This window comes from Mytilus trossulus, chromosome 7, assembly GCF_036588685.1.
Source record: "Mytilus trossulus isolate FHL-02 chromosome 7, PNRI_Mtr1.1.1.hap1, whole genome shotgun sequence".
NCBI lineage: Eukaryota > Metazoa > Mollusca > Bivalvia > Mytilida > Mytilidae > Mytilus > Mytilus trossulus.
In genome coordinates, this window is record NC_086379.1 from 30,652,968 (window position 1) to 30,680,520 (window position 27,553).

A 27,553-nucleotide genomic window follows, 5' to 3' on the forward strand; every position below is an offset into this window, starting at 1 on the left:
AAAAAACCACCACCACCAATTTTGCTCCTGGTACAATTTCTATTTATTTTAAATTTAGAAATGTATGTGTGCATTCAATATTGCAAAAGTTGAGCAAATAAAATGTGAGATTAGTTAATGCAATGTAATGAAATGCTTCATAAGAACAATGCATAAATTATTAATTCATGCAAAACTTCTGAATTGACAGAAAATGAGAATGAAAATGTTTCCTCTTCTAAATTTTACTAGAGTTATCTCCCATCTATTACAAGTCATTTTGTCTTCAAAATTATACTTGCACACAGAAATTGTGAATGATTGTTTTTAAAACGAATTCAATTTAATTTATATGATAAACATACTTCAAATTAGTCTCCAGTTATTTTCTTAACTTTAGATGCATCAAAAGGGAAAAAAATAAAGTTGGTTTTGATATTGAAACATTTTGAATTTCTCAGTTTTATGTCCATTTCGATCTTATTATATTTCATGAGATTTCATTTGCAAGGTTCTCAAAAACAAGTGCAAGTAACTATTGTTCCATGTTGTATACATTATTACCTCTATACCAGAGTACTGTAGCAATGTATACTGACAAGGCCTTTAATAAACAAATATCCATAGACAATCAGTCATGAATACATCAACTTTCATTCATAAGGATTGACACTTTTCTTTCAGGTTGAAAGTAGTTCTCTCCATTTACTCTGGCTTTCTCCACTATGAAAAACTGGCCACCATGTTGTAGCCAAGGTTGCTGAAAGTGGTGTTGAATACAAACAATTAAAGGAAAATATATTGATCAGTATTATTTGTAGTCTTGAATTCAATTTTGTTTATATAGATTAGACCGTTGGTTTTCCCGTTTGAATGGTTTTACACTAGTAATTTTGGGGCCCTTTATAGCTTGTTGTTCGGTGTGAGCCAAGGCTCCGTGTCGAAGGCCGTACTTTAACCTATAATGGTTTAATTTTTAAATTGTTATTTGGATGGAGAGTTGTCTCATTGGCACTCACACCACATCTTCCTATATCTATTGAACAATGGACAGTTATTTGTTTGGTTAGTGTTGCTCAATTTGTCAGTATTCGTGCAGTGTGATCTTTTTTATTTGTTAATTTACATCAAATTTTAAGTTCTGTGTTTTGGGAACATGCTATATAATGTTTTAATATTTAGACAATATCAATAAAAAATTTCTTCCATTTTGTCAGAAGAAATTGTGATATTGTATGGACATCAAAGTCTTTATTTTTATGTGGTTGTTTTGCTGTTAAATTGAAGTATATTGTCTACCTTTCATCTTTTATTTATAAAAATTTAGTTTTGACTATTAGACAAAATCTTGTATATTATAATCTAGAACGACCTTGTTGTAAGTGAATGATTTTTAAATCAATCATTTTTATTACATTTTCTTCCTTTTAATCAAGATATTGGTAAAACATCTGAAAGGATAAACATAAAAACTTTCTGATTTAAAAAGCTGCTATTGATCGATAAAGTCACACAGTGCATCTTGTGTATTTTAAACATCTTGAGACTTACCCTTTTTATTTATCTTCTACCTGGAGGCATTCCCCTTGGATGAACAGACAAAACTGGGTTGTTTACATGCTTACATAACAGCCCATCTTTTTTTCACCTGGTTTCCAGTGTAAGCAAGGACTAAAAGGTAATTAGCTTAAAACAGTGAATTTTTTTATATAAATTAATGACAGCTTATGATGAGAATTATTTGTTGGTAAATAAAGTAATTTGTCAATACAAAGAATTTTCTAAATGAAATCTTCATCATTTATATGGGTTGCTAAGGACTCGTGTTGAAGATACAGACTTGATGTAAGCTTACCTAATTGATTTCTATGTATTTTGCATTAAGAAAACTGAATTTAAACTATAATGCCAACCAACTGAATGCACAATTATTATAAAATAAATGAAATCAGTGAATGATTTTGTTCAATAAAGATGACAAATTAAATGTGTTCTTGTACCAAAGTCAATTGTCATAGTGATGTTTACAAATATTTTAAGTGCTAAATATTTGTGTAAAGTAGGTGATTTTCTTTCAAATAGTCTATAAATATTGAGTTGAATTTAGATTTTTTTCTTTTCTTTTTTGTTCAATGAGACAGTCTTAGCTAGGAGCCAAAAGAGAAGGTTAATTGGTGTTGATACAAAACATTGTTTAAATATGATACAAAATTTTAAATGTTTTGATTTATGTGGATAAACTTAAAGTTCACCATAAATTATCAGATTAAACACAAAATTACTTTGAGTTAAACTAAAATGCCTTTATAATCATAGACTGGTTTAATTTACGATGTTAAAAAGTGTTCTGCATTTAAACTTTGTTTAAACTTGGGTTACATAAATTGTTCATCCAATAAGGTTTTAGTAAATCTATGCGTTTTTTTAAATTTTAGGAATTAATTTTAGTTAAATTGGTCAAAACATTAATATGAATTTAACATTTTTTTTAATTTGAATTATCATTAAATTTATAAACTTATTTCAATCTGAATAAATTAAAGTCCAGCCTGTTAAGATACTCTGAAATTAAACTAAGAACAATAATTTTCTGAACATTATATTGTACAATGTAACCAAAGATCATCAGAAGAATAAAAAATGCTGTTTATTATGTATGCTTCAAATTTCGAATATATATAACATTTCATTTTCATTCGTTTGACCATGGAAGTATTAAATAAGCAATATAATACTTCCATGGTTTGATTAAGGTAACACGATACGGAATGACGTTACGCCACGAGTTATCGTTCCTGACGTTATCGAATAACGTTCACACATTCAAGCCAATGCATCAGTATTTGCAATCACAAAGTGATAAAATTAAAAAAAAATATTGGGTATTTATGTCACATTTTTAATGGTAACTTTTTCTGGATACTTGATGGAGCAAAGACTTATGGCCTGACCGATGAGGAAAATGTTAATAACTTTTTTTATTATTGCTCATTGTTTTAAAATCTTAAAAAATGTATTACTTTACTTTTAAATATTCTGTTTCTTTAAAATTTATGCATCTGAACGATTATCTACATATAATAGACTGAGTTTTATCACAAGTCTTTATTCTTGGTATATATTTGCAATAAATACTTTTTCTTGATCATGATGAACCATGAAATTTTGTTTTGAAAGTAGAAATCTAATCTATAGAAACTTAGGATGATGTGTAAAAAAACACGGGGAATTGTTGGTACATCTATTAATTCTTGTTAAAATGGTCATCTAAAACACCGCTCTGGAAAAATGGAAAAAGGAAATTTATCTGGATGACAATACGGATAGAATTAGTCGATAATGCACAATACAAACAGACTTTGAAAGCTAGCTGATACTAAAATTTATGATAAAAGGGATGGTTTTTCATTTCCTATCGTTAATTATCCGTTTTTAGATGGTGACGTTCCCTTGTCTTTTACTAAATTTTATCATCGGTATAAAGACATCATTCGTAAATATAGCTCAACATGCAGACTTTTTATACGTTCAGGTATTTCACATCCAATTTTTTATTTTTTATATTGTTGGCATGACACGGGTTATGTTCTTCTCATATATGTTATGATGGTATGATACTAAACCCCTAACGGGGAGGATTGTGCCTGATGTTCATATGATGAAATCATAATCTTTCAGTCAGTTTAATTGAAGTCTGGAGCTGGCATGTCAGTTAACTACTAGTAGTCTGTCGTTATTTATGTATTATTGTCATTTTGTTTATTTTCTTTGGTTACATCTTCTGACATCAGACTCGGACTTCTCTTGAACTGAATTTTAATGTGCGTATTGTTATGCGTTTATTTTTCTACATTGGTTAGAGGTATAGGGGGAGGGTTGAGATCTCACAAACATGTTTAACCCCGCCGCATTTTTGCGCCTGTCCCAAGTCAGGAGCCTCTGGCCTTTGTTAGTCTTGTATTATTTTTATATTAGTTTCTTGTGTACAATTTGGAAATTAGTATGGCGTTCATTTTCACTGAACTAGTATATATTTGTTTAGGGGCCAGCTGAAGGACGCCTCCGGGTGCGGGAATTTCTCGCTACATTGAAGACCTGTTGGTGACCTTCTGCTGTTGTTTTTGATTTGGTCGGGTTGTTGTCTCTTTGACACATTCCCCATTTCCATTCTCAATTTTATTTGCAACTCATACAAAAATAGTTTGTTTGTATGGATTGTTAAGAAAGGGGTTTACTTGGTTATTTTGCCGAATATATATCTTTCTCTATGTCCCAGTATAAAAGGTCTCTGAAATTCATTATTCTGTACAGAGTAGATCCAATATCGTTTCGGAATTATTATGAAAATAAAGTGCTAGATTTGTAATGCTATAGACCAAGTCTACACAGGATATACAGCAACATCGGAATTAAGCCTGAAAAAGTTAGCGTAGGCTGAGAAATACATGGGAACTTGATTTGGCAAAAATATAATGAAAAAAGCAGGTCCCGTTACAGTATGATTAAAGCCATCCCCAAGTTGCTACTTGCGCCAATAAACGCAAGTTGATAGTCGGGACTGGCTATAGTCAGACTGGTTTCGTTACAATTTTTTTTCTCTCCAAATTTACAATCAAACGACTGACTAATTATTATTCAAACGGAAAAAAGAGACTGAAATAGCTAGATCTTGAAATCCTTTAGATTTCATTTTCGTGTTAATAACGCTTGCATGGGTATTTGGTGGTATTTTTTTTATTTTTTTTGTGATTTGAGGTGGAAATAATGTACATGTACAAGTTTGGAGACAACCCGATTGAAAGAGAATTAACATAGTTGCCTTTTTAGGCCCTGAGGGACATATTGCTCACATACTTAGGTAGCAACCATTTGATTTTCTGGGGGAGGGGGGGGGGCTATGGATTTTTGTCTAAACAAACTTCTTTTATCGGCTTTGGCGAAAGACAATCTATTTTTTTGGCGACAAGTCGAAAACAATTTTTTTCTTTCAATTTTAGCATTACATATAGTTGCAGCTGAGGGTGAAACAAACATTTTTTTCTCAGGGTCAACCCATTATTTTAATTTTAGTAACTTGTGTACAATTTGGAAATTAGTATGGCGTTCATTATCACTGAACTAGTAAATATTTGTTTAGGGGCCAGCTGAAGGACGCCTCCGGGTGCGGGAATTTCTCGCTACATTGAAGACCTGTTGGTGACCTTCTGCTGTTGGTTTTTTTATTTGGTCGGGTTGTTGTCTCTTTGACACATTCCCCATTTCCATTCTCAATTTTATATAAAAAAAATCATATACATGTATGTATATTGTAATACTAGTATAAAATGTATTAGCATGAGTTTTAGAAACACGATGGAAAGCGAGACTCGCCGAGCTTTCCACTTGTTTCGTAGCGAGTGACAATGTATACTGTACATAATTTTATATTTTGTTTATATCCTACAATTTACACCCAAGGCCTAGGGTGAATAGGGATAAAAATATGGTCACTTGGTCTTCTTCCGACCGGCAGTAAAATGCTTCCAAAGTGAGGCGTCCATTTGGCTGTGAGGGATGTATTATTTATTGTAAACTGCGTCTTGAACATGCATAAAATAGTTGCCACTGGACGTAAAGTTACCAGCAATCAATCCTAAAATTCAAAATCGCCACTTGAAATTAATAGAGCACGCAACATCATATTGTTTCATCTGTGTAAATTCGACCGTCAATCCCACACTTGATAGTCTTTTTGCTTCATGTTTAAATTGTGCACCTATTTTTTAAAGGTACGCATACCGTTTGGATTTTCTTATTTTTTGTTTGTTCATGACAGGTTGCCTGATTAGGCATTTTGATAGATTATAAAGGCCCGCCCAGTACAGACTCCGGATAACATCTCCTGCATGTGGAATTTCAAGCTTGAGCTTTTATGTTTCGCAGTTTGTTTTACTTATAAAGAATGCATATATGATCTCAAGATTTGTTTTTATAAAATAATTTTCACAAATGCCAGACTGTTGAACTAATAGTGAAATTTTGCATACAGTTTGCAATGTTTGTCCGACTTGCTTAGCAAGCAACTCGCACATTTAAACTACGCAAAGTACACTATACAAATGTACGTAGCAAGTCAAGAATGAAAGTTTTGAATTTTTCTTTGAGTTTTTTTATTTTATTTATCATGCATGAACTATTTGCCACTGAACGTTTAACAACCATCCAAAACAGAGCAATTATATCAATGTCAACTGAATCGAATTTTTAAAGTACTATTTTTCTACATGGATGAAGCAATGACAACACCATTGTCATAAAAGATGGAGTTACAAATGAATCACACGTAAAACATTTTATGTTATTTTCACTCGAATTTTACAAAAATATGAAGGTATTTAATATGCTCGTTAAGTGTAAAAATCAGACGAGATTAATGTTAAATTCATGTTAGTGAAATTTCTATGTGTATGACGAAATAAATTATATCAGTAGAATCTCATCACTATGAAATTTACGGAAACCTGACAGGGGAAACGAAAATAAAATAAACACCCTTCAGATCCCGACACATTTTGTGTTTTCCATTTCTCTGGAGAATAACGTTACATTCTGTATTCAATAACGTCACACGTTTTAGGTCAAATTCTAAGGGTATCAATCAATTTTGAAGCCATTTATTTCAAAAACAAGGATGGTGACATATGATTTTCTATACATGTATGAATTCAGTTTGTAATTCTGAATATTATGTTAGTTTTTTGTTGTTCTCCGTATATAAGAACATAGCCATCCATTGGAAAATCTAAAAAGGTTAGCCGAAAAACAGGCATTTCCCCTATATACCTAAGTAAATTTGTCGCCCAAATCGACGTTTTCCAATGAAAATACCAAGAAAACAAAAATGGTGACCCCCATTTTTTATTACATATTTCGATGTAACTCGGTGCAAAGAACGCGTATGCCAAAAAGTTTGGAAATCGGGAGATATGCCATTCGGTATCGTGTTACCTTAATTCAATACAGCTCCCACATACTTTAAGTAGACTGCATGCCTAGTTCAGCTCTCAATTTTATGTCTTTTTGTAGTCTAGCTGAATTTGAGTAGAACATTAGTTTTGTGCTAAGGTATTTTTATTGTGCAAACTGTATTGCATATCAATGTGTTTTAAACATGTATGTGTTTTTATATTTCATTTCTACCTTTCAGAAACAAATTCAAAATAATGGCCTATCCTCCACCAGTGGTAAGTTCTTACTGATAAATTAGAATCTTGGTATAGTTGGAAAAGTGATAGAAATATTCATTGTGTCTGCAAGTTGAAACAAATATAAATCAAGATTCAATTTTTATTATCACATTATTAATTTTTAGTAAAAATATTTGCCCTGCATTTGAGAATATTTGCTGACACGATTTTATACTCATACACTTCCTTTATGATGGGGTAAGATATCAATGTCAGTGCAGGATTGAGACAATAACCAAACAATATATGTATGACAAATACAAAATACAGTAATATTTTTTTTTACTGTGCTTATCCAGTGACCTTTGTGGTATCACATTAGCAAAGACCAAAACAGTTTACCAAATTGCAGTCAGATTTCTACTCCAAATAACTGATCAACTGGTTAAATATTTTAGCAGATTGCTCAAGTGAATTGTTGTTAGTTTGAAGTGAGTGCTGTAAAATAAAAAAGTTATACTTACCATCCAGATCCAGTCAGTTGATACCTTTGTCAATCATTTCTAACACAAATAATATCTTACTATAGTATGAGTCACTGAATAAAATGGTCTAATTTTAACATGGAAACTTCTATTATAAATAAATATTATAAATGAATAGTTCAAAACATTGTTTTGTAGGTGTATATTCTATAGCTTTGTCTTCTAAGATGAAGTTATTGTGCAATTGTGATTCGAATAACATTTTTTATCGCTATTTTGTGCATTTTTTCTTTGATCTTTTTTTTGTGATAATTTTCATATCATGCTACTCGCTTGAGATGGAAAAATTATCGCTAGAAACTAAGGACGCCACGTGCGTTGTTAACGAAATTGACATTGAAATTGACAACGTCGTCATAGGTAAAATAGCGATAAACAGATTATCATTGGTCATCTCAACTCGATTGCTTTTCTCACTTTCGCTGTTCCAGCTCAAGCGAGAAAATCATTCTTGTTGAGATAATCAACGATAATCTATAAGTATACAAATTACTGATCTGCTGGCAATAAAGGGAAATAATTTACATTACAAATAATCAGCAAAATTTTGTTCTGTCTGACAAATATCAAATTTCCCCATTTAATTTGTTGTAACATTATTTCTGTTATTATTTAACTTTTATCCTCTGTTCTAAAACGAACAATGAAACTTATTTAATGATGAAAGACGATTAACAGCTGTTTTGCAAAATGTTGAATTGTTCAAAGTATAAAGGATTGTCTACCAAGGAGTACAAGATATCTTATAAGCAGTATTTTGCAAAACTTTCTAATTTGTGTTTTACATGCCGTTCAATTTCATACTAATTTTGCATTTCATTTTTTTTTTATGAATCTTTTGTAGGCAAAATCATAAGCCTCGTATCATTGATTAAATTTTATGTGTACATTTGAACTCAATATAAATTATTTCCCTTTAATGACAGCAGATCAGTAATTTGCATAGAAAATGTTATTCGAATCATAATTGCACAATAACTTCATCTTAGAAGACAAAGCTATAAAATATACACCTACAAAACAATGTTTTGAACTATTCATTTATAATATTTATTTATAATAGAAGTTTCCATGTTAAAATTAGACCATTTTATTCAGTGACTCATACTATAGTAAGATATTATTTGTGTTAGAAATGATTGACAAAGGTATCAACTGACTGGATCTGGATGGTAAGTATAACTTTTTTATTTTACAGCACTCACTTCAAACTAACAACATTTCACTTGAGCAATCTGCTAAAATATTTAATTTGGTAAACTGTTTTGGTCTTTGCAAATGTGATACCCCAAAGGTCACTGGATAAGCACTGAAAATTAAAAAAAATATATAGAGAGATAATAATTGTTTTTATTCTTTTACTTTTATCAGTAATGTAAATTGATGGATTTTTTTAGTATATTAGCTCAGACTATGATTTTTCCAAAATCAACATTTATATATATTGAGTTCTAAGAATCTAAATATAATGTACAAGGACCAGTAATCTTAAACATTCTATTTTACATTTAGGGTTACAATCCCTATGCTTACCAGAATCCTTACCAACAGAACCCATACTGTGGAGGTTATACATATTCAAACTCTGCCTACAACGTTAATTATGGTATGTTCTTTTATGTATGTATTTTAGTGTATATAAGTACCTAGGAGAGCCTAGATGCCTTATATATGGTATTTTATACAACCGCTTTGAAAAAGTGGGGTTGTACTGTTTTAACCTCTGTCTGTGTATCTCTCAGACTCTCAGTCCATCAATCCATCTTTCAGTCCATCCATCTGTCCGTCCATCAATCCCATGTTTTTTTTCGTCAAATATTTTTTCTGGAAGTACATTACAAACTCAGGATTTCTGGGTTAATATGAGTCAGCTATACCGTGTAATACATTTTCAGATTCATAACTCAACACTTACATCATTTTACACATGACATCCGAGACTTACAGCTATACTGTAATATGCGCCTTGTTGATTTTTTTTAAACTCACTAATCCTACTTAGAAAAATTAAAATGAAAATAAATAAGCAACATCACAATGAAATGATAATGAATCAAAATGTATAGTCCCAAATCAATGTTTTTGTATAAATTGTTTTATTTTATTTTTCAGGTCAGCAACAACAAGCATACAACCAATATTATTCTCAAGTAAGTGCTCAGATTAGAAAAAAAAGTAAATACAATTTCAAAATAGTTGGTAGATTTATGAAATTATCAGAATATCAGTTATCTTTGTTGTTTATTAACTCACAACTTAAGTGCTAATTTGACAATGCCCTCATGGTGAAAAGTAAAATAATTATGACTGAACTCCATAAAAAAATATGAAAACCTTCTGTCATGTTCAATATAAACTTCTGATGGTTATTAAAGTTCTGTGGTATCATGAATATGTTGTGATTTGTATAAAATTTGTGACATAATTATATTCATGCAACAATTGATATAAAATTATATATATCATATGTATGAGTGTATGTTAGTTTTTTGTTCAGTTTGTCACGAACATATTTTTTTTTTTATATGACAATAAAGATTATTATATTTTTTTATTTTGAAATCAAATATTCATTCTAACTACCGGTGATGAATGAAATGAGTTATCTGTTTATTCACCAGGTTGAAGATGTTACAATTGGTTTATGAACTGTTAAATTAGAGGATGCTGATAAAACTGATGAAAAGCTGCACCCTATCACCAGAATTTCAACAAGGTTGACATAAAAGCAGCACATAATCAGTAACAATAAAGACTGCTAACTTGTAAAACTTTATGAAAATGACAATGCAACAACAAGGAACCAGCTACATAAAGACATGCAAAATAACCTAATATATCTTTTAAAAACACCTCAGAGTCTGTCTTTATTTGAATTTGGTGACTAGTAGCAAGTTCTTATGATGTTTTGATTTAAAACAAAATATTACAATGTGTTAAAATGTTTCTCATTAATTTTAGCCACAGATGCAGCAAGCACCACCATCACAGCAAACAAATATTGTGTATAACATGATGTTTAACAGTGATGCAGCTTTTCAGCAAGCTGGTGTAAGTTTTTTTAATAAATTGCTGTACATTCAGAAATTATTGCGATGTTTTTATTATTGTGAAAAATGGGACAGGTTATAATCACAATCATTGGAACTGACGTTTTGATTTTTATACATGAATTCAACAAGGTTTTTCTGAATGTCATAAAATTAAAATTGCATTTGTCTAAAATGACAAAATCGCACTAATAAATGCACACAATAATTAATTTCCGAATTTACAGTACATTGATGTATTATAAAATGGAACTCCTTTCAGGATTTAAAAAAGATAACTGATTTTTTGTCGAGCCTGCGGATCGACATAGGGATAGTGATCCGGCCGCGGCAGCAGCATTAGCTAACTTCAAAAAATCTTTATATTTTAGAAGGAAGAAGACCTGGATGCTTCATACTTTGTATATAAATGCCTTATGTTACGAACTTTCCGTCAGTCACATTTCCAATGTCCTTGACCTCATTTTCATGGTTCAGTGACTACTTGAAAAAAAAGTTAAAATGTTTTTGTAATGTTAAATTCTCTCTTGTTTTAAGTAATTGGATAACTATATTTGGTATGTGTATACCTTGCAAGGTCCTCATGCCTGTCAGACAGTTTTCACTTGACCTCGACCTCATTTCATGGATCAGTAAACAAGGTTAAGTTTTGGTGGTTAAGTCCATATCTCAGATACTATAAGCATTAAGTTTAGTATATTTGGCGTAAGGAAGGACTGTAAGGTGTACATTTCCAACTGGCAGATGTCATCTGACCTTGACCTCATTTTCATGGCTCAGTGGTTATAGTTAAGTTTTGTTAGTTTTGGTCTGTTTTTCAAATACTTTATGCATTAGGTCAACTATAATTGGTGTATGGAAATATATCATGACTTATATGTCTGTTACACAGGTTTTATTTGACCTTGACCTCATTTTCACGGTCCATTGCTAAGTGTTAAATGTTTGTGTTTTGGTCTGTTTTTATACGACTGCAAAAATTTAAATTTTTTTGTTGTATATTGGTATCACATTGGCGTCATCGTCATTGTCGTCGTCCGAATACTTTTGGTTTTCGCACTATAACTTTAGTTTAAGTAAATAGAAATCTATGAAATTTAAACACAAGGTTTATGACCATAATTATAATAATAGGAATGTTGGGATTGATTTTGTAAGTTTTGGTCCTAACAGTTTAGGAATTAGGGGCCAAAAAAAACCCAAATAAGCATTTTCTTGGTTTTCGCACTATAACTTTAGTTTAAGTAAATAGAAATCTATGAAATTTAAACACAAGGTTTATGACCATAATTATAATAATAGGAATGTTGGGATTGATTTTGTAAGTTTTGGTCCTAACAGTTTAGGAATTAGGGGCCAAAAAAACCCCAAATAAGCATTTTCTTGGTTTTCGCACTATAACTTTAGTTTAAGTAAATAGAAATCTATGAAATTTTGACACAAGGTTTATGACCACAAAAGCAGGTTGGGATTAATTTTGGGAGTGTTGGTTCTAACTGTTTAGGAATTAGGGTCCAAAAAAGGGCCCAAATAAGCATTATTCTTGGTTTTTGCACAATAACTTTAGTATAAGTAAATAGAAATCAATGAAATTTAAAGAAAAGGTTTATGAACACACAAGAAAGGTCGGGATTGATTTTGGGAGTTGAGATCTCAACAGTTTAGGAATTAGGGGCCAAAAAGGGGCCCAAATAAGCATTTTTCTTGGTTTTTGCACCATAACTTTAGTATGAGTAAATAGAAATCTATAATATTTAAACACAAGGTTTATGACCATTTAAGGAAGGTTGGGATTGATTTTGGGAGTTTTGGTCCCAACAGTTTGGGAATAAGGGGCCCAAAGGGTCCAAAACTAAACTTTGTTGATTTCATCAAAAAATGAATAATTGGGGTTCTTTGGTATGCCAAATCTAACTGTGTATGTAGATCCTTAATTTTTGGTCTTGTTTTCAAATTGGTCTACATTAAGGTCCAAAGGGTCCAAAATTAAACTTAGTTTGATTTTAACAAAAATTGAATCCTTGGGGTTCTTTGATATGCTGAATCAAAAATGTACTCAGATTTATGATTATTGACCCAGTTTTCAAGTTGGTCCAAATCGGGGTCCAAAATTTAACTTTGTTTGATTTTGTCAAAAATTGGATAATTGGGGTTCTTTGATATGCCAAATCTAACTGTGTATGTAGATTCTTAATTTTGGTCCTGTTTTCAAATTGGTCTACATTAAGGTCCAAAGGGTCCAAAATTAAACTAAGTTTGATTTTAACAAAATTTAAATTCTTTGGCTTCTATAATATGCTGAATCTAAACATGAACTTAGATTTTTGATTATGGGCCCAGTTTTCAAGTTGGTCCAAATCAGGATTCAAAATTATTATGTTAAGTATTGTGCAATAGCAAGAAATTTTCAATTGCACAGTATTCAGCAATAGCAAGAAATCTTCAATTGTACAGTATTGTGCAATAGCAAGAAATTTTCAATTGCACAGTATTGTTTAAAAGCAAGAAATCTTCAATTGCACAGTATTTTCAATTGCACAGTAATTGCGCAATAGCAAGAAATATCTAATTGCACAATATTGTGCAATAGCAAGAAATTTTCAATTGGAGTTATCTTTCTTTGCCCAGAATAGTAGTTGAATCAACTTAAATCATTGTTTTATGCAATATACAATGTATTTTCACTTAAACTACCAACTGATAAATTAAAACAATCTTTACCATTCAGTGATAACAAGCACTTTTTTTTACATTTTAATATATTATGATGTATTTAAATGAGCAGTTATTGTTGCAAACTCCATTAGAAATTTGAATTGAGATCAGTTTTGGAATAAGGGAAAGGGGGATGTGAAAAAAAAAATGAGGGGAAGGGGTCAATTTTTCTCATTTCAGATTTCATAAATAAAAAGAAAATTTCTTCAAACATTTTTTTGAGAGGATTAATATTCAACAGCATAGTGAATTGCTCAAAGGCAAACAAAAATTTTTAAGCTCAATAGACGACATTCATTCTGTGTCACAAACCTATGCTGTGTCAACTATTTAATCACAATCCAAATTTAGAGCTGAATACAGCTTGAATGTTGTGTCCATACTTGCCCCAACCATTCAGAGTTCAACCTCTGCGGTCGTTTAAAGCTGCGCTCTGCGGAGCATCTGGTTCTTAATCTATAAGCAATAAGTCAACTATATTTGTTCTATTGAAGAATTGATAGCTGTACATGTCTGCCTGGCATGATTCATCTGACCTTGACCTCATTTTCATGGTTCATTGGTCAATGTTTCGTTTTCTTGGTTAATGTTGAGTTTATGTGACAGTTGTAATAAAGCTTTATATTTAGGTCTATCAAGATAATATTAATGATCAGTAAAGAAGGCGAGACATTTCAGTGTGTGCACTCTTGTTTAAATGTTGTATGATTTATAGTGTTTAAGTTATTTTTCTCTCAAATCTTAAGGCCTTATAGATAACCTAGAACATCATAAAATAATAACAATTCAACTATTGGTCACCATATGCCCTACACCAATGAGCAAAAGCTATACCTCTTTTAAAGGATAAGTTTAACTGTACCAGTGTAGATCAGGTGTACAGGGGTTTGTGTTCACTGTTGACAGAGTTATTTCTATGGTTTTCTTGTTTCTATCTATAGGCTGAATGTTTAGGAATGGATTTAGACGATGTTGAGGTCTCTGATGTAGAGGACGAGGAAGAGGAAGAAGATGAGGATGATGATGTCAAAGAAACTAGGAAGACTTTCAAGAAGAAGTGCAAAAAAAGACAGGTACTTAAGTGTAAAGTCATAAATTATTCTTGAGGTTTTTATTAATGCAAATAATGTGACTCAGAGCACTTAGTATTGCAATAATAAGAACTTACATTATGATATCTTATCATAGTATCTGTATTAATCTTGTCGTCCTTTTAAAAATGAAAAAAAATACCGAAATGAAACGGTTGCATCAGATCAGTTGTTAAAGCTGAAAGAAAATGTGGTATGATTGCCATAGAGACAGCTCTCCACAAGAGACCAACATGACACAGAAATTAACAACTATAGGTCACTGTACGGCTTTCAAAAATAAGCAAAGCCCATACTGCATAGTCAGCTATAAAAGGCCTCGAAAAGACAATGTAAAACAATTCAAATGAGAAAACTAAAGGCCTAATTTATGTAAAGAATTGAACAAAAAACAATTATGTAACTTATAAACAAAAGACAACTACTGAATTACAGTCTTCTGACTTGCAACAGGCACATACATGGAGAATGTGGCGTGGTTAAACATTGTTAGAGGGATCCTAACCCTTGCCTAACGTGGGACAGGTGTATAACAGTACACCATAAGAACGAACTACAAAAATCAGATAAAAAAGGCTTAACTTACATCAGAAGAATAAGAATACAAGTGAACGTGGATAAGACTGTATTTATAGTTAAAAAGATTAAGTTCAACTATAAAGTTTATTATCTTAACAATTGTCAAATAGGGCATTTAAGAAAAATTGACACTTTTTAAAAATGTTTTTACTGAATTTGACAGAAAATTGCACAGAAAATAGCAGAAAAATGTGCTGAAGAAGATGATTTCCTAGAAAGAGTCCGAGCATCATACATAGGACGCTTGGCTGGTCATTTAGCTAAGGATGGTACTATTGACCCTACAGAAGGAACTGTTAAACCGTATAAGACATACGATGCTGAAGACCCAGTTGTAGCCTTCATTAATGAAAAAGAAGGATTAGATATAACAGGCAATGAATGATTGGGATGCTGAGAGAGATTGCATGTATTTTGATGAAGCTATGCAAGGATTAGGTAATGTTTAGACATTTTATAATTATTGATTGGTTTCATGTGCAAATATATTATGTTATTTTGCTGATTAAAACTCATTTGCCTTTTCAATTACTTTTTCTAAATTCAAACCATATCCTATTTTTATTTTACACAAATTTTATTATTAACTTATATTTCTAGGAACAAATGAGGAAGCTATTATACATATCTGTGCAACAAGATGTAACAGTCAACGTCAGGAGTTAAAGAAAATGTTTAAAACAGCATTTGGAAAGGTACATCTATCACATATTTCTTACGTTTTATATCCTGAAGCAGCGATTTACTCTAAGAGAAGTACAGTTGAATATGGATTATTCCTCTATTGGGACTATTATTTTTGTTCACAGCTGTAAAGGAGACTAAGGCAGATCTAGGGGGCCCCCTTTCGTGTGAATAATTTGGTTGATTATAAAGGGAATCACTGAAACTATAAAGGGCCCTAAAAATTAGGTGTAAAACCATTCAAACATGAAAACTTGGGGTTTAATCTATATAAAAAGTGTAAATAAAAGAAACAGATATATTTTTGGTTTCACTCACATTAGAAGCAACATTTAATTACCATGTTTTATTACTAGATCTCTATCTAGCATTTGTATTTGTAGGATTTAATTGAAACTTTGGATGGTGAAGTGAGTGGTGATTTCAGTGAAGTTTTATTTGCCCTGTTTGAACCACCAGCTTTGTATGATGCCCTGAACATTAAGAAAGCAATACAGGTAAGCTATTCTGTTCGTGTTACTTTATGATACCCTGAACATTAAGAAGGCAATACAGGTAAGCTATTCTGTTCCTGTAACTTTATGATACCCTGAACATTAAGATGGCAATATAGGTAAGCTATTCTATTCCTGTTACTTTATGATACCCTGAACATTAAGAAGGCAATACAGGTAAGCTATTCTGTTCGTGCTACTTTATGATACCCTGAACATTAAGAAGGCAATACAGGTTAGCTATTCTGTTCGTGTTACTTTATGATACCCTGAACATTAAGAAGGCAATACAGGTAAGCTATTCTGTTCCTGTTACTTTATGATACCCTGAACATTAAGAAGGCAATACAGGTAAGCTATTCTGTTCCTGTTACTTTATGATACCCTGAACATTAAGAAGGCAATACAGGTAAGCTATTCTGTTCGTGTTACTTTATGATACCCTGATCATTAAGAAAGCAATACAGGTTAGCTATTCTGTTCCTGTTACTTTATGATACCCTGAACATTAAGAAGGCAATCTGGTAAGCTATTCTGTTCCTGTTATTTTATGATACCCTGAACATTAAGAAGGCAATACAGGTAAGCTATTCTGTTCCTGTTACTTTATGATACCCTGAACATTAAGAAGGCAATACAGGTAAGCTATTCTGTTCGTGTTACTTTATGATACCCTGAACATTAAGAAGGCAATATAGGTAAGCTATTCTATTCCTGTTACTTTATGATACCCTGAACATTAAGAAGGCAATCTGGTAAGCTATTCTGTTCCTGTTACTTTATGATACCCTGAACATTAAGAAGGCAATACAGGTAAGCTATTCTGTTCCTGTTACTTTATGATACCCTGAACATTAAGAAGGCAATACAGGTAAGCTATTCTGTTCCTGTTACTTTATGATACCCTGATCATTAAGAAAGCAATACAGGTTAGCTATTCTGTTCCTGTTACTTTATGATACCCTGAACATTAAGAAGGCAATACAGGTAAGCTATTCTGTTCCTGTTACTTTATGATACCCTGAACATTAAGAAGGCAATACATGTAAGCTATTCTGTTCGTGTTACTTTATGATACCCTGAACATTAAGAAGGCAATACAGGTAAGCTATTCTGTTCCTGTTACTTTATGATACCCTGAACATTAAGAAGGCAATATAGGTAAGCTATTCTATTCCTGTTACTTTATGATACCCTGAACATTAAGAAGGCAATATAGGTAAGCTATTCTATTCCTGTTACTTTATGATACCCTGAACATTAAGAAGGCAATATAGGTAAGCTATTCTATTCCTGTTACTTTATGATACCCTGAACATTAAGAAGGCAATACAGGTAAGCTATTCTGTTCCTGTTACTTTATGATACCCTGAACATTAAGAAGGCAATACAGGTAAGCTATTCTATTCCTGTTACTTTATGATACCCTGAACATTAAGAAGGCAATATAGGTAAGCTATTCTATTCCTGTTACTTTATGATACCCTGAACATTAAGAAGGCAATACAGGTAAGCTATTATGTTCCTGTTACTTTATGATACCCTGAACATTAAGAAGGCAATACAGGTAAGCTATTCTGTTCGTGTTACTTTATGATACCCTGAACATTAAGAAGGCAATATAGGTAAGCTATTCTATTCCTGTTACTTTATGATACCCTGAACATTAAGAAGGCAATACAGGTAAGCTATTCTGTTCCTGTTACTTTATGATACCCTGAACATTAAGAAGGCAATACAGGTAAGCTATTCTGTTCGTGTAACTTTATGATACCCTGAGCATTAAGAAAGCAATACAGGTAAGCTATTCTGTTCCTGTTACTTTATGATACCCTGAACATTAAGAAAGCAATACAGGTAAGCTATTCTGTTCCTGTTACTTTATGATACCCTGAACATTAAGAAGGCAATACAGGTAAGCTATTCTGTTCCTGTTACTTTATGATACCCTGAACATTAAGAAAGCAATACAGGTAAGCTATTCTGTTCGTGTTACTTTATGATGCCCTGAACATTAAGAAGGCAATACAGGTAAGCTATTCTGTTCCTGTTACTTTATGATACCCTGAACATTAAGAAGGCAATACAGGTAAGCTATTCTGTTCGTGTTACTTTATGATACCCTGAGCATTAAGAAGGCAATACAGGTAAGCTATTCTGTTCCTGTTACTTTATGATACCCTGAACATTAAGAAGGCAATACAGGTAAGCTATTCTGTTCGTGTTACTTTATGATACCCTGAACATTAAGAAGGCAATACAGGTAAGCTATTCTGTTCGTGTTACTTTATGATACCCTGAACATTAAGAAGGCAATACAGGTAAGCTATTCTGTTCCTGTTACTTTATGATGCCCTGAACATTAAGAAGGCAATACAGGTAAGCTATTCTGTTCCTGGTACTTTATGATACCCTGAACATTAAGAAGGCAATACAGGTAAGTTATTCTGTTCGTGTTACTTTATGATACCCTGAACATTAAGAAGGCAATACAGGTAAGCTATTCTGTTCCTGTTACTTTAAAGAATACTTTATTGATGTAATGTAAATTCAAAAATTAATGCGATGTTTTTTATTATTGTGAAAAATGCGACAAAGTTGTAAACGTAATAATTTAAACTCGCAATTTGAAATATTTTATATGAATTTAACAGGATTCTCCTCAAAATCGTAAAAATTAAAATCGCATTTAAGTCTAGAATGACAAAATCACAATAATTTCTGAATTAATAGTATTCATTCATGGGTAGATCCATTTTAAGCAATGTATATTTACATTATTATGTAAAATCATTAAAATTTACATAGATTGTTTAGCAAATTGAGTAGCATGAAATTATTTCAATCTATTCCCAATTTCAGAATCAAAAGAACTATATTGGTATTTCCTTTGTCAAATCATAGATTATTAGTAGAAGTTATATTTTTAGGAAGTTGTTGGCTGCATGGGCAATCACAATGTTTTGATTTGACTGTGACATAAAAATATTTTGAAGATTTTGAAAGTCGGGCGCGACTCAGTTTATTAAAAACAATAGATAATTGTGTATTCTTTTTAAAAGTATACAAGTCAGGAAACCAGTAGACTAAATCTTAAAACTTGAAAATTTAACTGTTGGGGCTGTATAGACTTATATGATATTATTTTTCAGGGACTTGGAACTGATGAATCTGTTTTGATTGAGATTCTACTAACCAGGACAAATGCACAGATTGAGGAAATGAAATCGGTTTATGGATGTAAGTCAAACTTTTTTCTAGGAATTACCATAAATATTGAACAGTAAGATAGACCACAATAACCTGACTTAACCACAAAACTTAAGAAAAGACATATTAAACAACAATAACAAAAAATGGTCTAGATAAACAGACTAAATGATTCAGACAGGATGTGGTGGAATTAAGGTGGCTCAGGTCTATTCCAAGTTTCTATCAGAAGTGCCGTATTTTTTGTTGTTTTAATCTTTATAGAGAGTGAATCAATTTGGTCCAAAAAAAATAGGGGTTCCGGACCATTTAATCTCAAAATATTACTTTTAAAGAGGTATGTAAAAGGGACCTTCTTTCAATGAAATGATAGGGAAAATAGAGGTGTTGACAAATTTTTATCGGAATATAAAAAAACATTCTATGACACTTGGTTCAATACTGTAGCATAAAAAGCTGAAATATTGCTTCAAAGAATGAGCATATGAAAAACATAGGTCACCGTTAAGGAAAAAAAATAATTTGGCCTTAAACACAAAATTTGGCAGGAAAATGGTGAAAATGGGTGAAATGTCATTTTGAGTCTTTCACAGATACACATAATAACGATAATAATTTGCAAGTGACAAAAGTACAATAACTTAACATTTTTAATCAATCAAAATATTTAAAAAAAATAGAAGTGAATTTACCACACAAACTTTTTGGGTGCATGGTAATTCATGCGTGAAATTTTGTGCAGTCCAATAGTCCTGAGTCACCTTAAACCTGTTCTATGTGTTAAAAATCTTCTCCTTTGTACATCCAGACCATATGTCATAAAAGTAAAATGCATGATAAGAAAACCTGAATTTGCCTAATTTAAAGAATAAGCCAATGTATGTCTATAAAAATTGTTAAGAATTCACCACTCTACTCTATTGAAATTTATCTAATGAAATTCTTTTAAAATGTTTAAATTGAAGCTATAAACCCTGATGACTGTGCCACAGATAAGGATTTGGAGTGCAACATCGAGGATGATACAAGTGGAGACCTAAAGAGAATTCTCATTTCTGCTGCACAGGTAAAACAATAGAGTTATCTCCCCTTAAACAAGTTAAACAAAAATATGAATAAGAATATCCTTTTGATATTTAAGATTTAAATTATATTTAGTCAACAAAAGGATAAATGAATAAATATATATCTTCATTCACATAAACATGTTGAAATTGACATTTTTAACCTGATAAGGCTGATTTTCTACAAATTAATACTTTTCGTACCTAAAATAGATAACAACAACAACAACAGTACTTTATTTTAAGAGGGTTACACAGTTAGCTATATAACTAATCTTCCCTCAGGCCCTCATCATGAGAAATCAAACAAAACAAACATATACATTGCATACATTAGTATAAAAGTCAAGTATGTCATTGATGGGGCATCATTTTTAATGCACTTAAATGTCATCACTAACTTATGATATTTTATTCTCTGTTCAACTGTCATCCAGTTAAAGAGTTTGAATAAGGGTGCAGAAGGAGCGAATGGGTCTGTTTCTAGTATTAATCTAGCAGCTCTCTTTTGTAATTGTAATATCCTATTTAAACCCTCACTGCTACAACTACACCACCCTATACAACAATAATCAATAAGTGGCAAGATATAACCATTATAGAATAATTTTCTGCAGTCTAGATTTAGATTTTTTTAATCTTTGATAGTAGATACAAGGTCTTTCCTCAAATAAAGTATTTTACAGACAATAACAAATTTGTAAAATAAATATTGTAACACAATATCTTTTTGGATAAAACCTTGGCATATATAAAAATTTTGGTCTAGAAATAAGTTTATTTAAAAAATTAGTATGTATGAGAACTAATTGAACGGCTATTGCAAGCTGAATCTTTGCATGATGGATATCAAGTTTCCATGGTAACAAGGGAGTAATTTGAGACACACGAGTTTTCAAGCATAGATTTTCTATTTATCTGAGTCTTTATACTGGACAATATTACATTGTTTATATTGTAATATGAAAGTTATTGGTGTGGTCATATTTATGCCATTTGGGTCTAATAATTGGAAATGAAATATCTTCTTCTTCCATTGTAGGGTAATAGAGCTGAAGTTAAAGAAGATAAGTTAAATGATGCTGTAGTACCAGTCATGTTCCATGATGAGGAAACAGATGAAGATTTACCTACTGGTGCCTTTACGATTGACATGGAGAAACTGATTGATCCTGATAGAGCTCAGGCAGATGCTGAAGTCCTGTTTAATGCAGGTGTTGATAGCTTTGGTACAGATGAGGATGATTTTATCAGAATATTTGCCCTAAGGGATACCTATCAGCTGAGGGAAACTTACAATAGATATGTTAAGGTATTTACCAATAGATATGTTAAGGTATAACCAATAGATATGTTAAGGTATTTACCAATAGATATGTTAAGGTATAACCAATAGATATGTTAAGGTATTTACCAATAGATATGTTAAGGTATAACCAATAGATATGTTAAGGTATTTACCAATAGATATGTTAAGGTATTTACCAATAGATATGTTAAGGTATAACCAATAGATATGTTAAGGTATTTACCAATAGATATGTTAAGGTAGTTACCAATAGATATGTTAAGGTATTTACCAATAGATATGTTAAGGTATTTACCAATAGATATGTTAAGGTATTACCAATAGATATGTTAAGGGATTACCAATAGATATGTTAAGGTATTTACCAATAGATATGTTAAGGTATAACCAATAGATATGTTAAGGTATTTACCAATAGATATGTTAAGGTATAACCGATAGATATGTTAAGGTATTTACCAATAGATATGTTAAGGTATAACCAATAGATATGTTAAGGTATTTACCAATAGATATGTTAAGGTATTTACCAATAGATATGTTAAGGTAGTTACCAATAGATATGTTAAGGTAGTTACCAATAGATATGTTAAGGTATTTACCAATAGATATGTTAAGGTATAACCAATAGATATGTTAAGGTATTTACCAATAGATATGTTAAGGTATTTATCAATAGATATGTTAAGGTATTTACCAATAGATATTTGAAGGTATTTACCAATAGATATGTTAAGGTATTTACCAATAGATATGTTAAGGTATTTACCAATAGATATTTAAAGGTATTTACCAATAGATATGTTTATGTATTTACCAATAGATATTTGAAGGTATTTACCAATAGATATGTTAAGGAATTTACCAATAGATATGTTAAGGTATTTACCAATAGATATGTTATGATATTCACCAATAGATATGTTGAGGTATTTACCAATAGATATGTTTAGGTATTTACCAATAGATATGTTAAGGTTTTACCAATAGATATGTTAAGGTACTTACCAATAGATATGTTAAGGTATTTACCAATAGATATGTTAAGGTATTTACACCATAGTTATAAATCATAGGTATATAAAACATATATTAAATAATTTTTTATGGTTGGAAAGTTAGGAGGATGAGGATCTGTAATTATACATATAGTTTTAATTTTAATAGTCATTCACATTTGATTAAGAAACCCTTTATTTCTTAAGATAATTGGAAAATGCTATATTTATTGTTTTTTTCAAAATGTGTACTCCCCCCCCCTAACTTAAAATTTGAAATGGAAATTTTTGTTTGTGTTACTATCAAAATTTTGATTTTAAGTATCATTTAATATTTAGATATTTTGCTATTGCCAATTTACCATTTTGACAACATAATGAAACAAAACAGATATTTGAAAAAAAATAGCATGTATAACATATAGTATATTTTTTGTCTTGATTTTAGCTGACACAATGTGACATTGAAAATTCAGTGGAGGGGGAATTTTCTAGCCACTCACAGATGGCACTGATGACTTTGAGTAAGTTAAAAAGAATTAAAACCTAGTGAAGTAAATCATAATTATACATGTTTGATACAAAATTCATGCTTTGGTACAGATGAGGATGATTTTATCAGAATATTTGCCATTAGGGATACCTATCAGCTGAGGGAAACTTACAATAGATATGTTAAGGTATTTACCAATAGATATGTTAAGGTATAACCAATAGATATGTTAAGGTATTTACCAATAGATATGTTAAGGTATAACCAATAGATATGTTAAGGTATTTACCAATAGATATGTTAAGGTATAACCAATAGATATGTTAAGGTATTTACCAATAGATTGTTAAGGTATTTACCAATAGATATGTTAAGGTATTTACCAATAGATATGTTAAGGTATTTACCAATAGATATGTTAAGGTAGTTACCAATAGATATGTTAAGGTATTTACCAATAGATATGTTAAGGTATTTACCAATAGATATGTTAAGGTATTACCAATAGATATGTTAAGGGATTACCAATAGATATGTTAAGGTATTTACCAATAGATATGTTAAGGTATAACCAATAGATATGTTAAGGTATTTACCAATAGATATGTTAAGGTATAACCAATAGATATGTTAAGGTATTTACCAATAGATATGTTAAGGTATAACCAATAGATATGTTAAGGTATTTACCAATAGATATGTTAAGGTATTTACCAATAGATATGTTAAGGTATTTACCAATAGATATGTTAAGGTAGTTACCAATAGATATGTTAAGGTATAACCAATAGATATGTTAAGGTATTTACCAATAGATATGTTAAGGTATTTACCAATAGATATGTTAAGGTATTTACCAATAGATATTTGAAGGTATTTACCAATAGATGTGTTAAGGTATTTACCAATAGATATGTTAAGGTATTTACCAATAGATATTTAAAGGTATTTACCAATAGATATGTTTATGTATTTACCAATAGATATTTGAAGGTATTTACCAATAGATATGTTAAGGAATTTACCAATAGATATGTTAAGGTATTTACCAATAGATATGTTATGATATTCACCAATAGATATGTTGAGGTATTTACCAATAGATATGTTTAGGTATTTACCAATAGATATGTTAAGGTTTTACCAATAGATATGTTAAGGTACTTACCAATAGATATGTTAAGGTATTTACCAATAGATATGTTAAGGTATTTACACCATAGTTATAAATCATAGGTATATAAAACATATATTAAATAATTTTTTATGGTTGGAAAGTTAGGAGGATGAGGATCTGTAATTATACATATAGTTTTAATTTTAATAGTCATTCACATTTGATTAAGAAACCCTTTATTTCTTAAGATAATTGGAAAATGCTATATTTATTGTTTTTTTCAAAATGTGTACTCCCCCCCCCCCCCCCCCCCCCCTAACTTAAAATTTGAAATGGAAATTTTTGTTTGTGTTACTATCAAAATTTTGATTTTAAGTATCATTTAATATTTAGATATTTTGCTATTGCCAATTTACCATTTTGACAACATAATGAAACAAAACAGATATTTGAAAAAAAATAGCATGTATAACATATAGTATATTTTTTGTCTTGATTTTAGCTGACACAATGTGACATTGAAAATTCAGTGGAGGGGGAATTTTCTAGCCACTCACAGATGGCACTGATGACTTTGAGTAAGTTAAAAAGAATTAAAACATCTAGTGAAGTAAATCATAATTATACATGTTTGATACAAAATTCATGTTAGTATCATCTTCTAAAACATGACAACAAATGGACTTGTTGGAGACAAGTGGGAGTATCTTCTTTTAAAAAATGGCAACAAACAAATGTGGTGTTTTTGATTTAGTGTTAAGTTTTATATGGAAGAATTTTATCTGACTGTATTCTATCTGCTTTGATTTTTTAATGCCTTCTTGACATTTATGGCCATATGATGACTTATAGTTGTTAAGGTCTATGTCATTTAGTCTTTGGTAGAGAATTGTCTCGTTGACAATTATACCACAAATTATTTTTTTTATGAGGTACCATTTAATGGACAATTTGAGAGCTTATGACTAATTGTCAGTAACAAATCTACATATGTTACTAAAATTTCATGATATCATGGATATAGTATAATATGAAGAGTATGAGTGTCCATGAGACAAATGTCCATCCATTAGTCACAAATTGTTGAAGAAAACCCTTCAGGCCATAAGACTTAAATTTTTCAAAGAATGATTTTCATTGTACTTTATACAAATAGTTTAATAGTTCAGAACAATAATCATTCCAAGTACGGGTACATTTCTTGAAATATTCATTGATTAGAGGTTAAAGATGAATATATTTTTCTTGAATTAAAAAAAATCTTGAATTTCATAAATTTTTTATGACTCTTTCGCAAGTATGTATATGAAGCTATCAAGTACTATTGGAATTCATATAATGCTTAAAATAAACAATTCATATTCAGTAGATTTTATTTATTATTTATTTAAGTTTAATGTCTGAATGATTTACTAGTAAGTAGTATCTTCAACAATTAGAATAATATAATTGCAGAAATTAAAATAATTTTTCAACTCTTGCAAGAGTGGAATTTAATCAATGAATTATGTTAGTCTGACATATTTTATGTTCCTGTGTGTATAATTTTAGTTAAGAGCATAAAATGCAGGCCAAAATACTTTGCTGAGAGACTAACATGGACTATGGAAGGGTTAGGGACCAAGGACAAAGATCTTATCAGGATTATAGTGGGCAGATCTGAGGTAACCATTATCGTCTTCTTATTGATTTTTTCTTCTTTTTATAACAATATTGAAATTTCTTTTTCTTTTGTTTTTACAATATATTGAAATTTCTTTTTCTTTTTTTACAATATATTGAAATTTCTTTTTTTTTCAAAATATTGAAATTGAGTTTTGCATGACGGGTACCGCATGAAGAACAGGACGAGTAATTGATTTTTTGTTTGTTTTTAATTCACTTTAACTGTTAAATTGATTGGATTCTAGTTCTAGACATTAGCCTCATTTTGATAAAACACATGTCTAGCCTCCTAGTATTAAGATATCAAATAGGGGGGGGGGGGGAAACAGGAAGTGAAATATCAAACATTTTTTTGATTTTCAGATTGATATGGTGCAGATAAAAGAAATTTTCCTTGAAAAGAACAAGCAAACTTTATGGAACTGGATTAAAGATGACTGTTCAGGAGATTATAAGGCTTTGTTACAAAGGATTGTGGGAAAAAATTAATAGAAGGAACCAAGAGCAGACGTTTTTTACAATGGGACATTATTTTTGTTTGTATTATTGGTAGTTAATGTTTTGTAACACATGTATTTCACAAGGTGCAACTCAGTGTAATTTTTTATTATCAATAGTAAATGTTTTGTAACACATCTATATTACTAAGCCCAACTCAGTGGTATGTAAGGGGGTAGACAGGGTACCTATTTTAAGACCAGGAGAACAAAGATGACAGAAAGAGGGGGGGATAAAAATAATGGTACCAAAAAGATGGGGAAATTAAATTCCCTGTCCATCCTCTGTTAAATTCTGTTTAAATGTTGACACATCATTTTTTTGGTTGAAAGCGTTAAGAAACTTTTGGTTTATTTTAATATTAACTCCACTTTGCGAATACCTTAAAGAAATGTTTCCTCAAGCCAATATTATGGCTAGTGTCATCAGTTCAAGAAATCTTGAAAATACATTTTAGCAATTCAGAAAAAAATATGTCCGCAAATAAAGTTAATTACATAGTAAAAAATTAATGATAATCATGTGTAGTGTAGTATTATCAGAAGATATTTTTAGATGTGTTTTTTTACTGTTTATCTGTGATATTGTATGTTTAAACTATGTCATATTTTATAGAATTTTATTTCTATGTTTTATTTTGATATATAGAGCCATTTTGTTCGAAAATATATATAAAGTATTTATGAAAGAAACATTTTGTTCTCATGTCATGAAAGTTGTTACTTACTTGTATTGCTGTTTTTAGTATAGTTTATAGAATAAGGAAACAAATTATCTGTGTGAAGTTTTATTGTGGAAATAAATATAATAAATTTTAGGAAAAAGATCAAACATACAGCTGATTCTAGATCAAAAATTTTTAAATAAATCTGAGATTTGAGAATCATGAAAATATA

At 30.7% G+C, this 27,553-nt stretch overlaps 1 pseudogene; it reads left to right on the forward strand.

Annotated features, from left to right (window-relative positions):
• Positions 1–1,549: 1,549 nt before the first annotated feature.
• On the forward strand, positions 1,550–27,553 carry LOC134726342 (annexin A7-like; annotated as a pseudogene).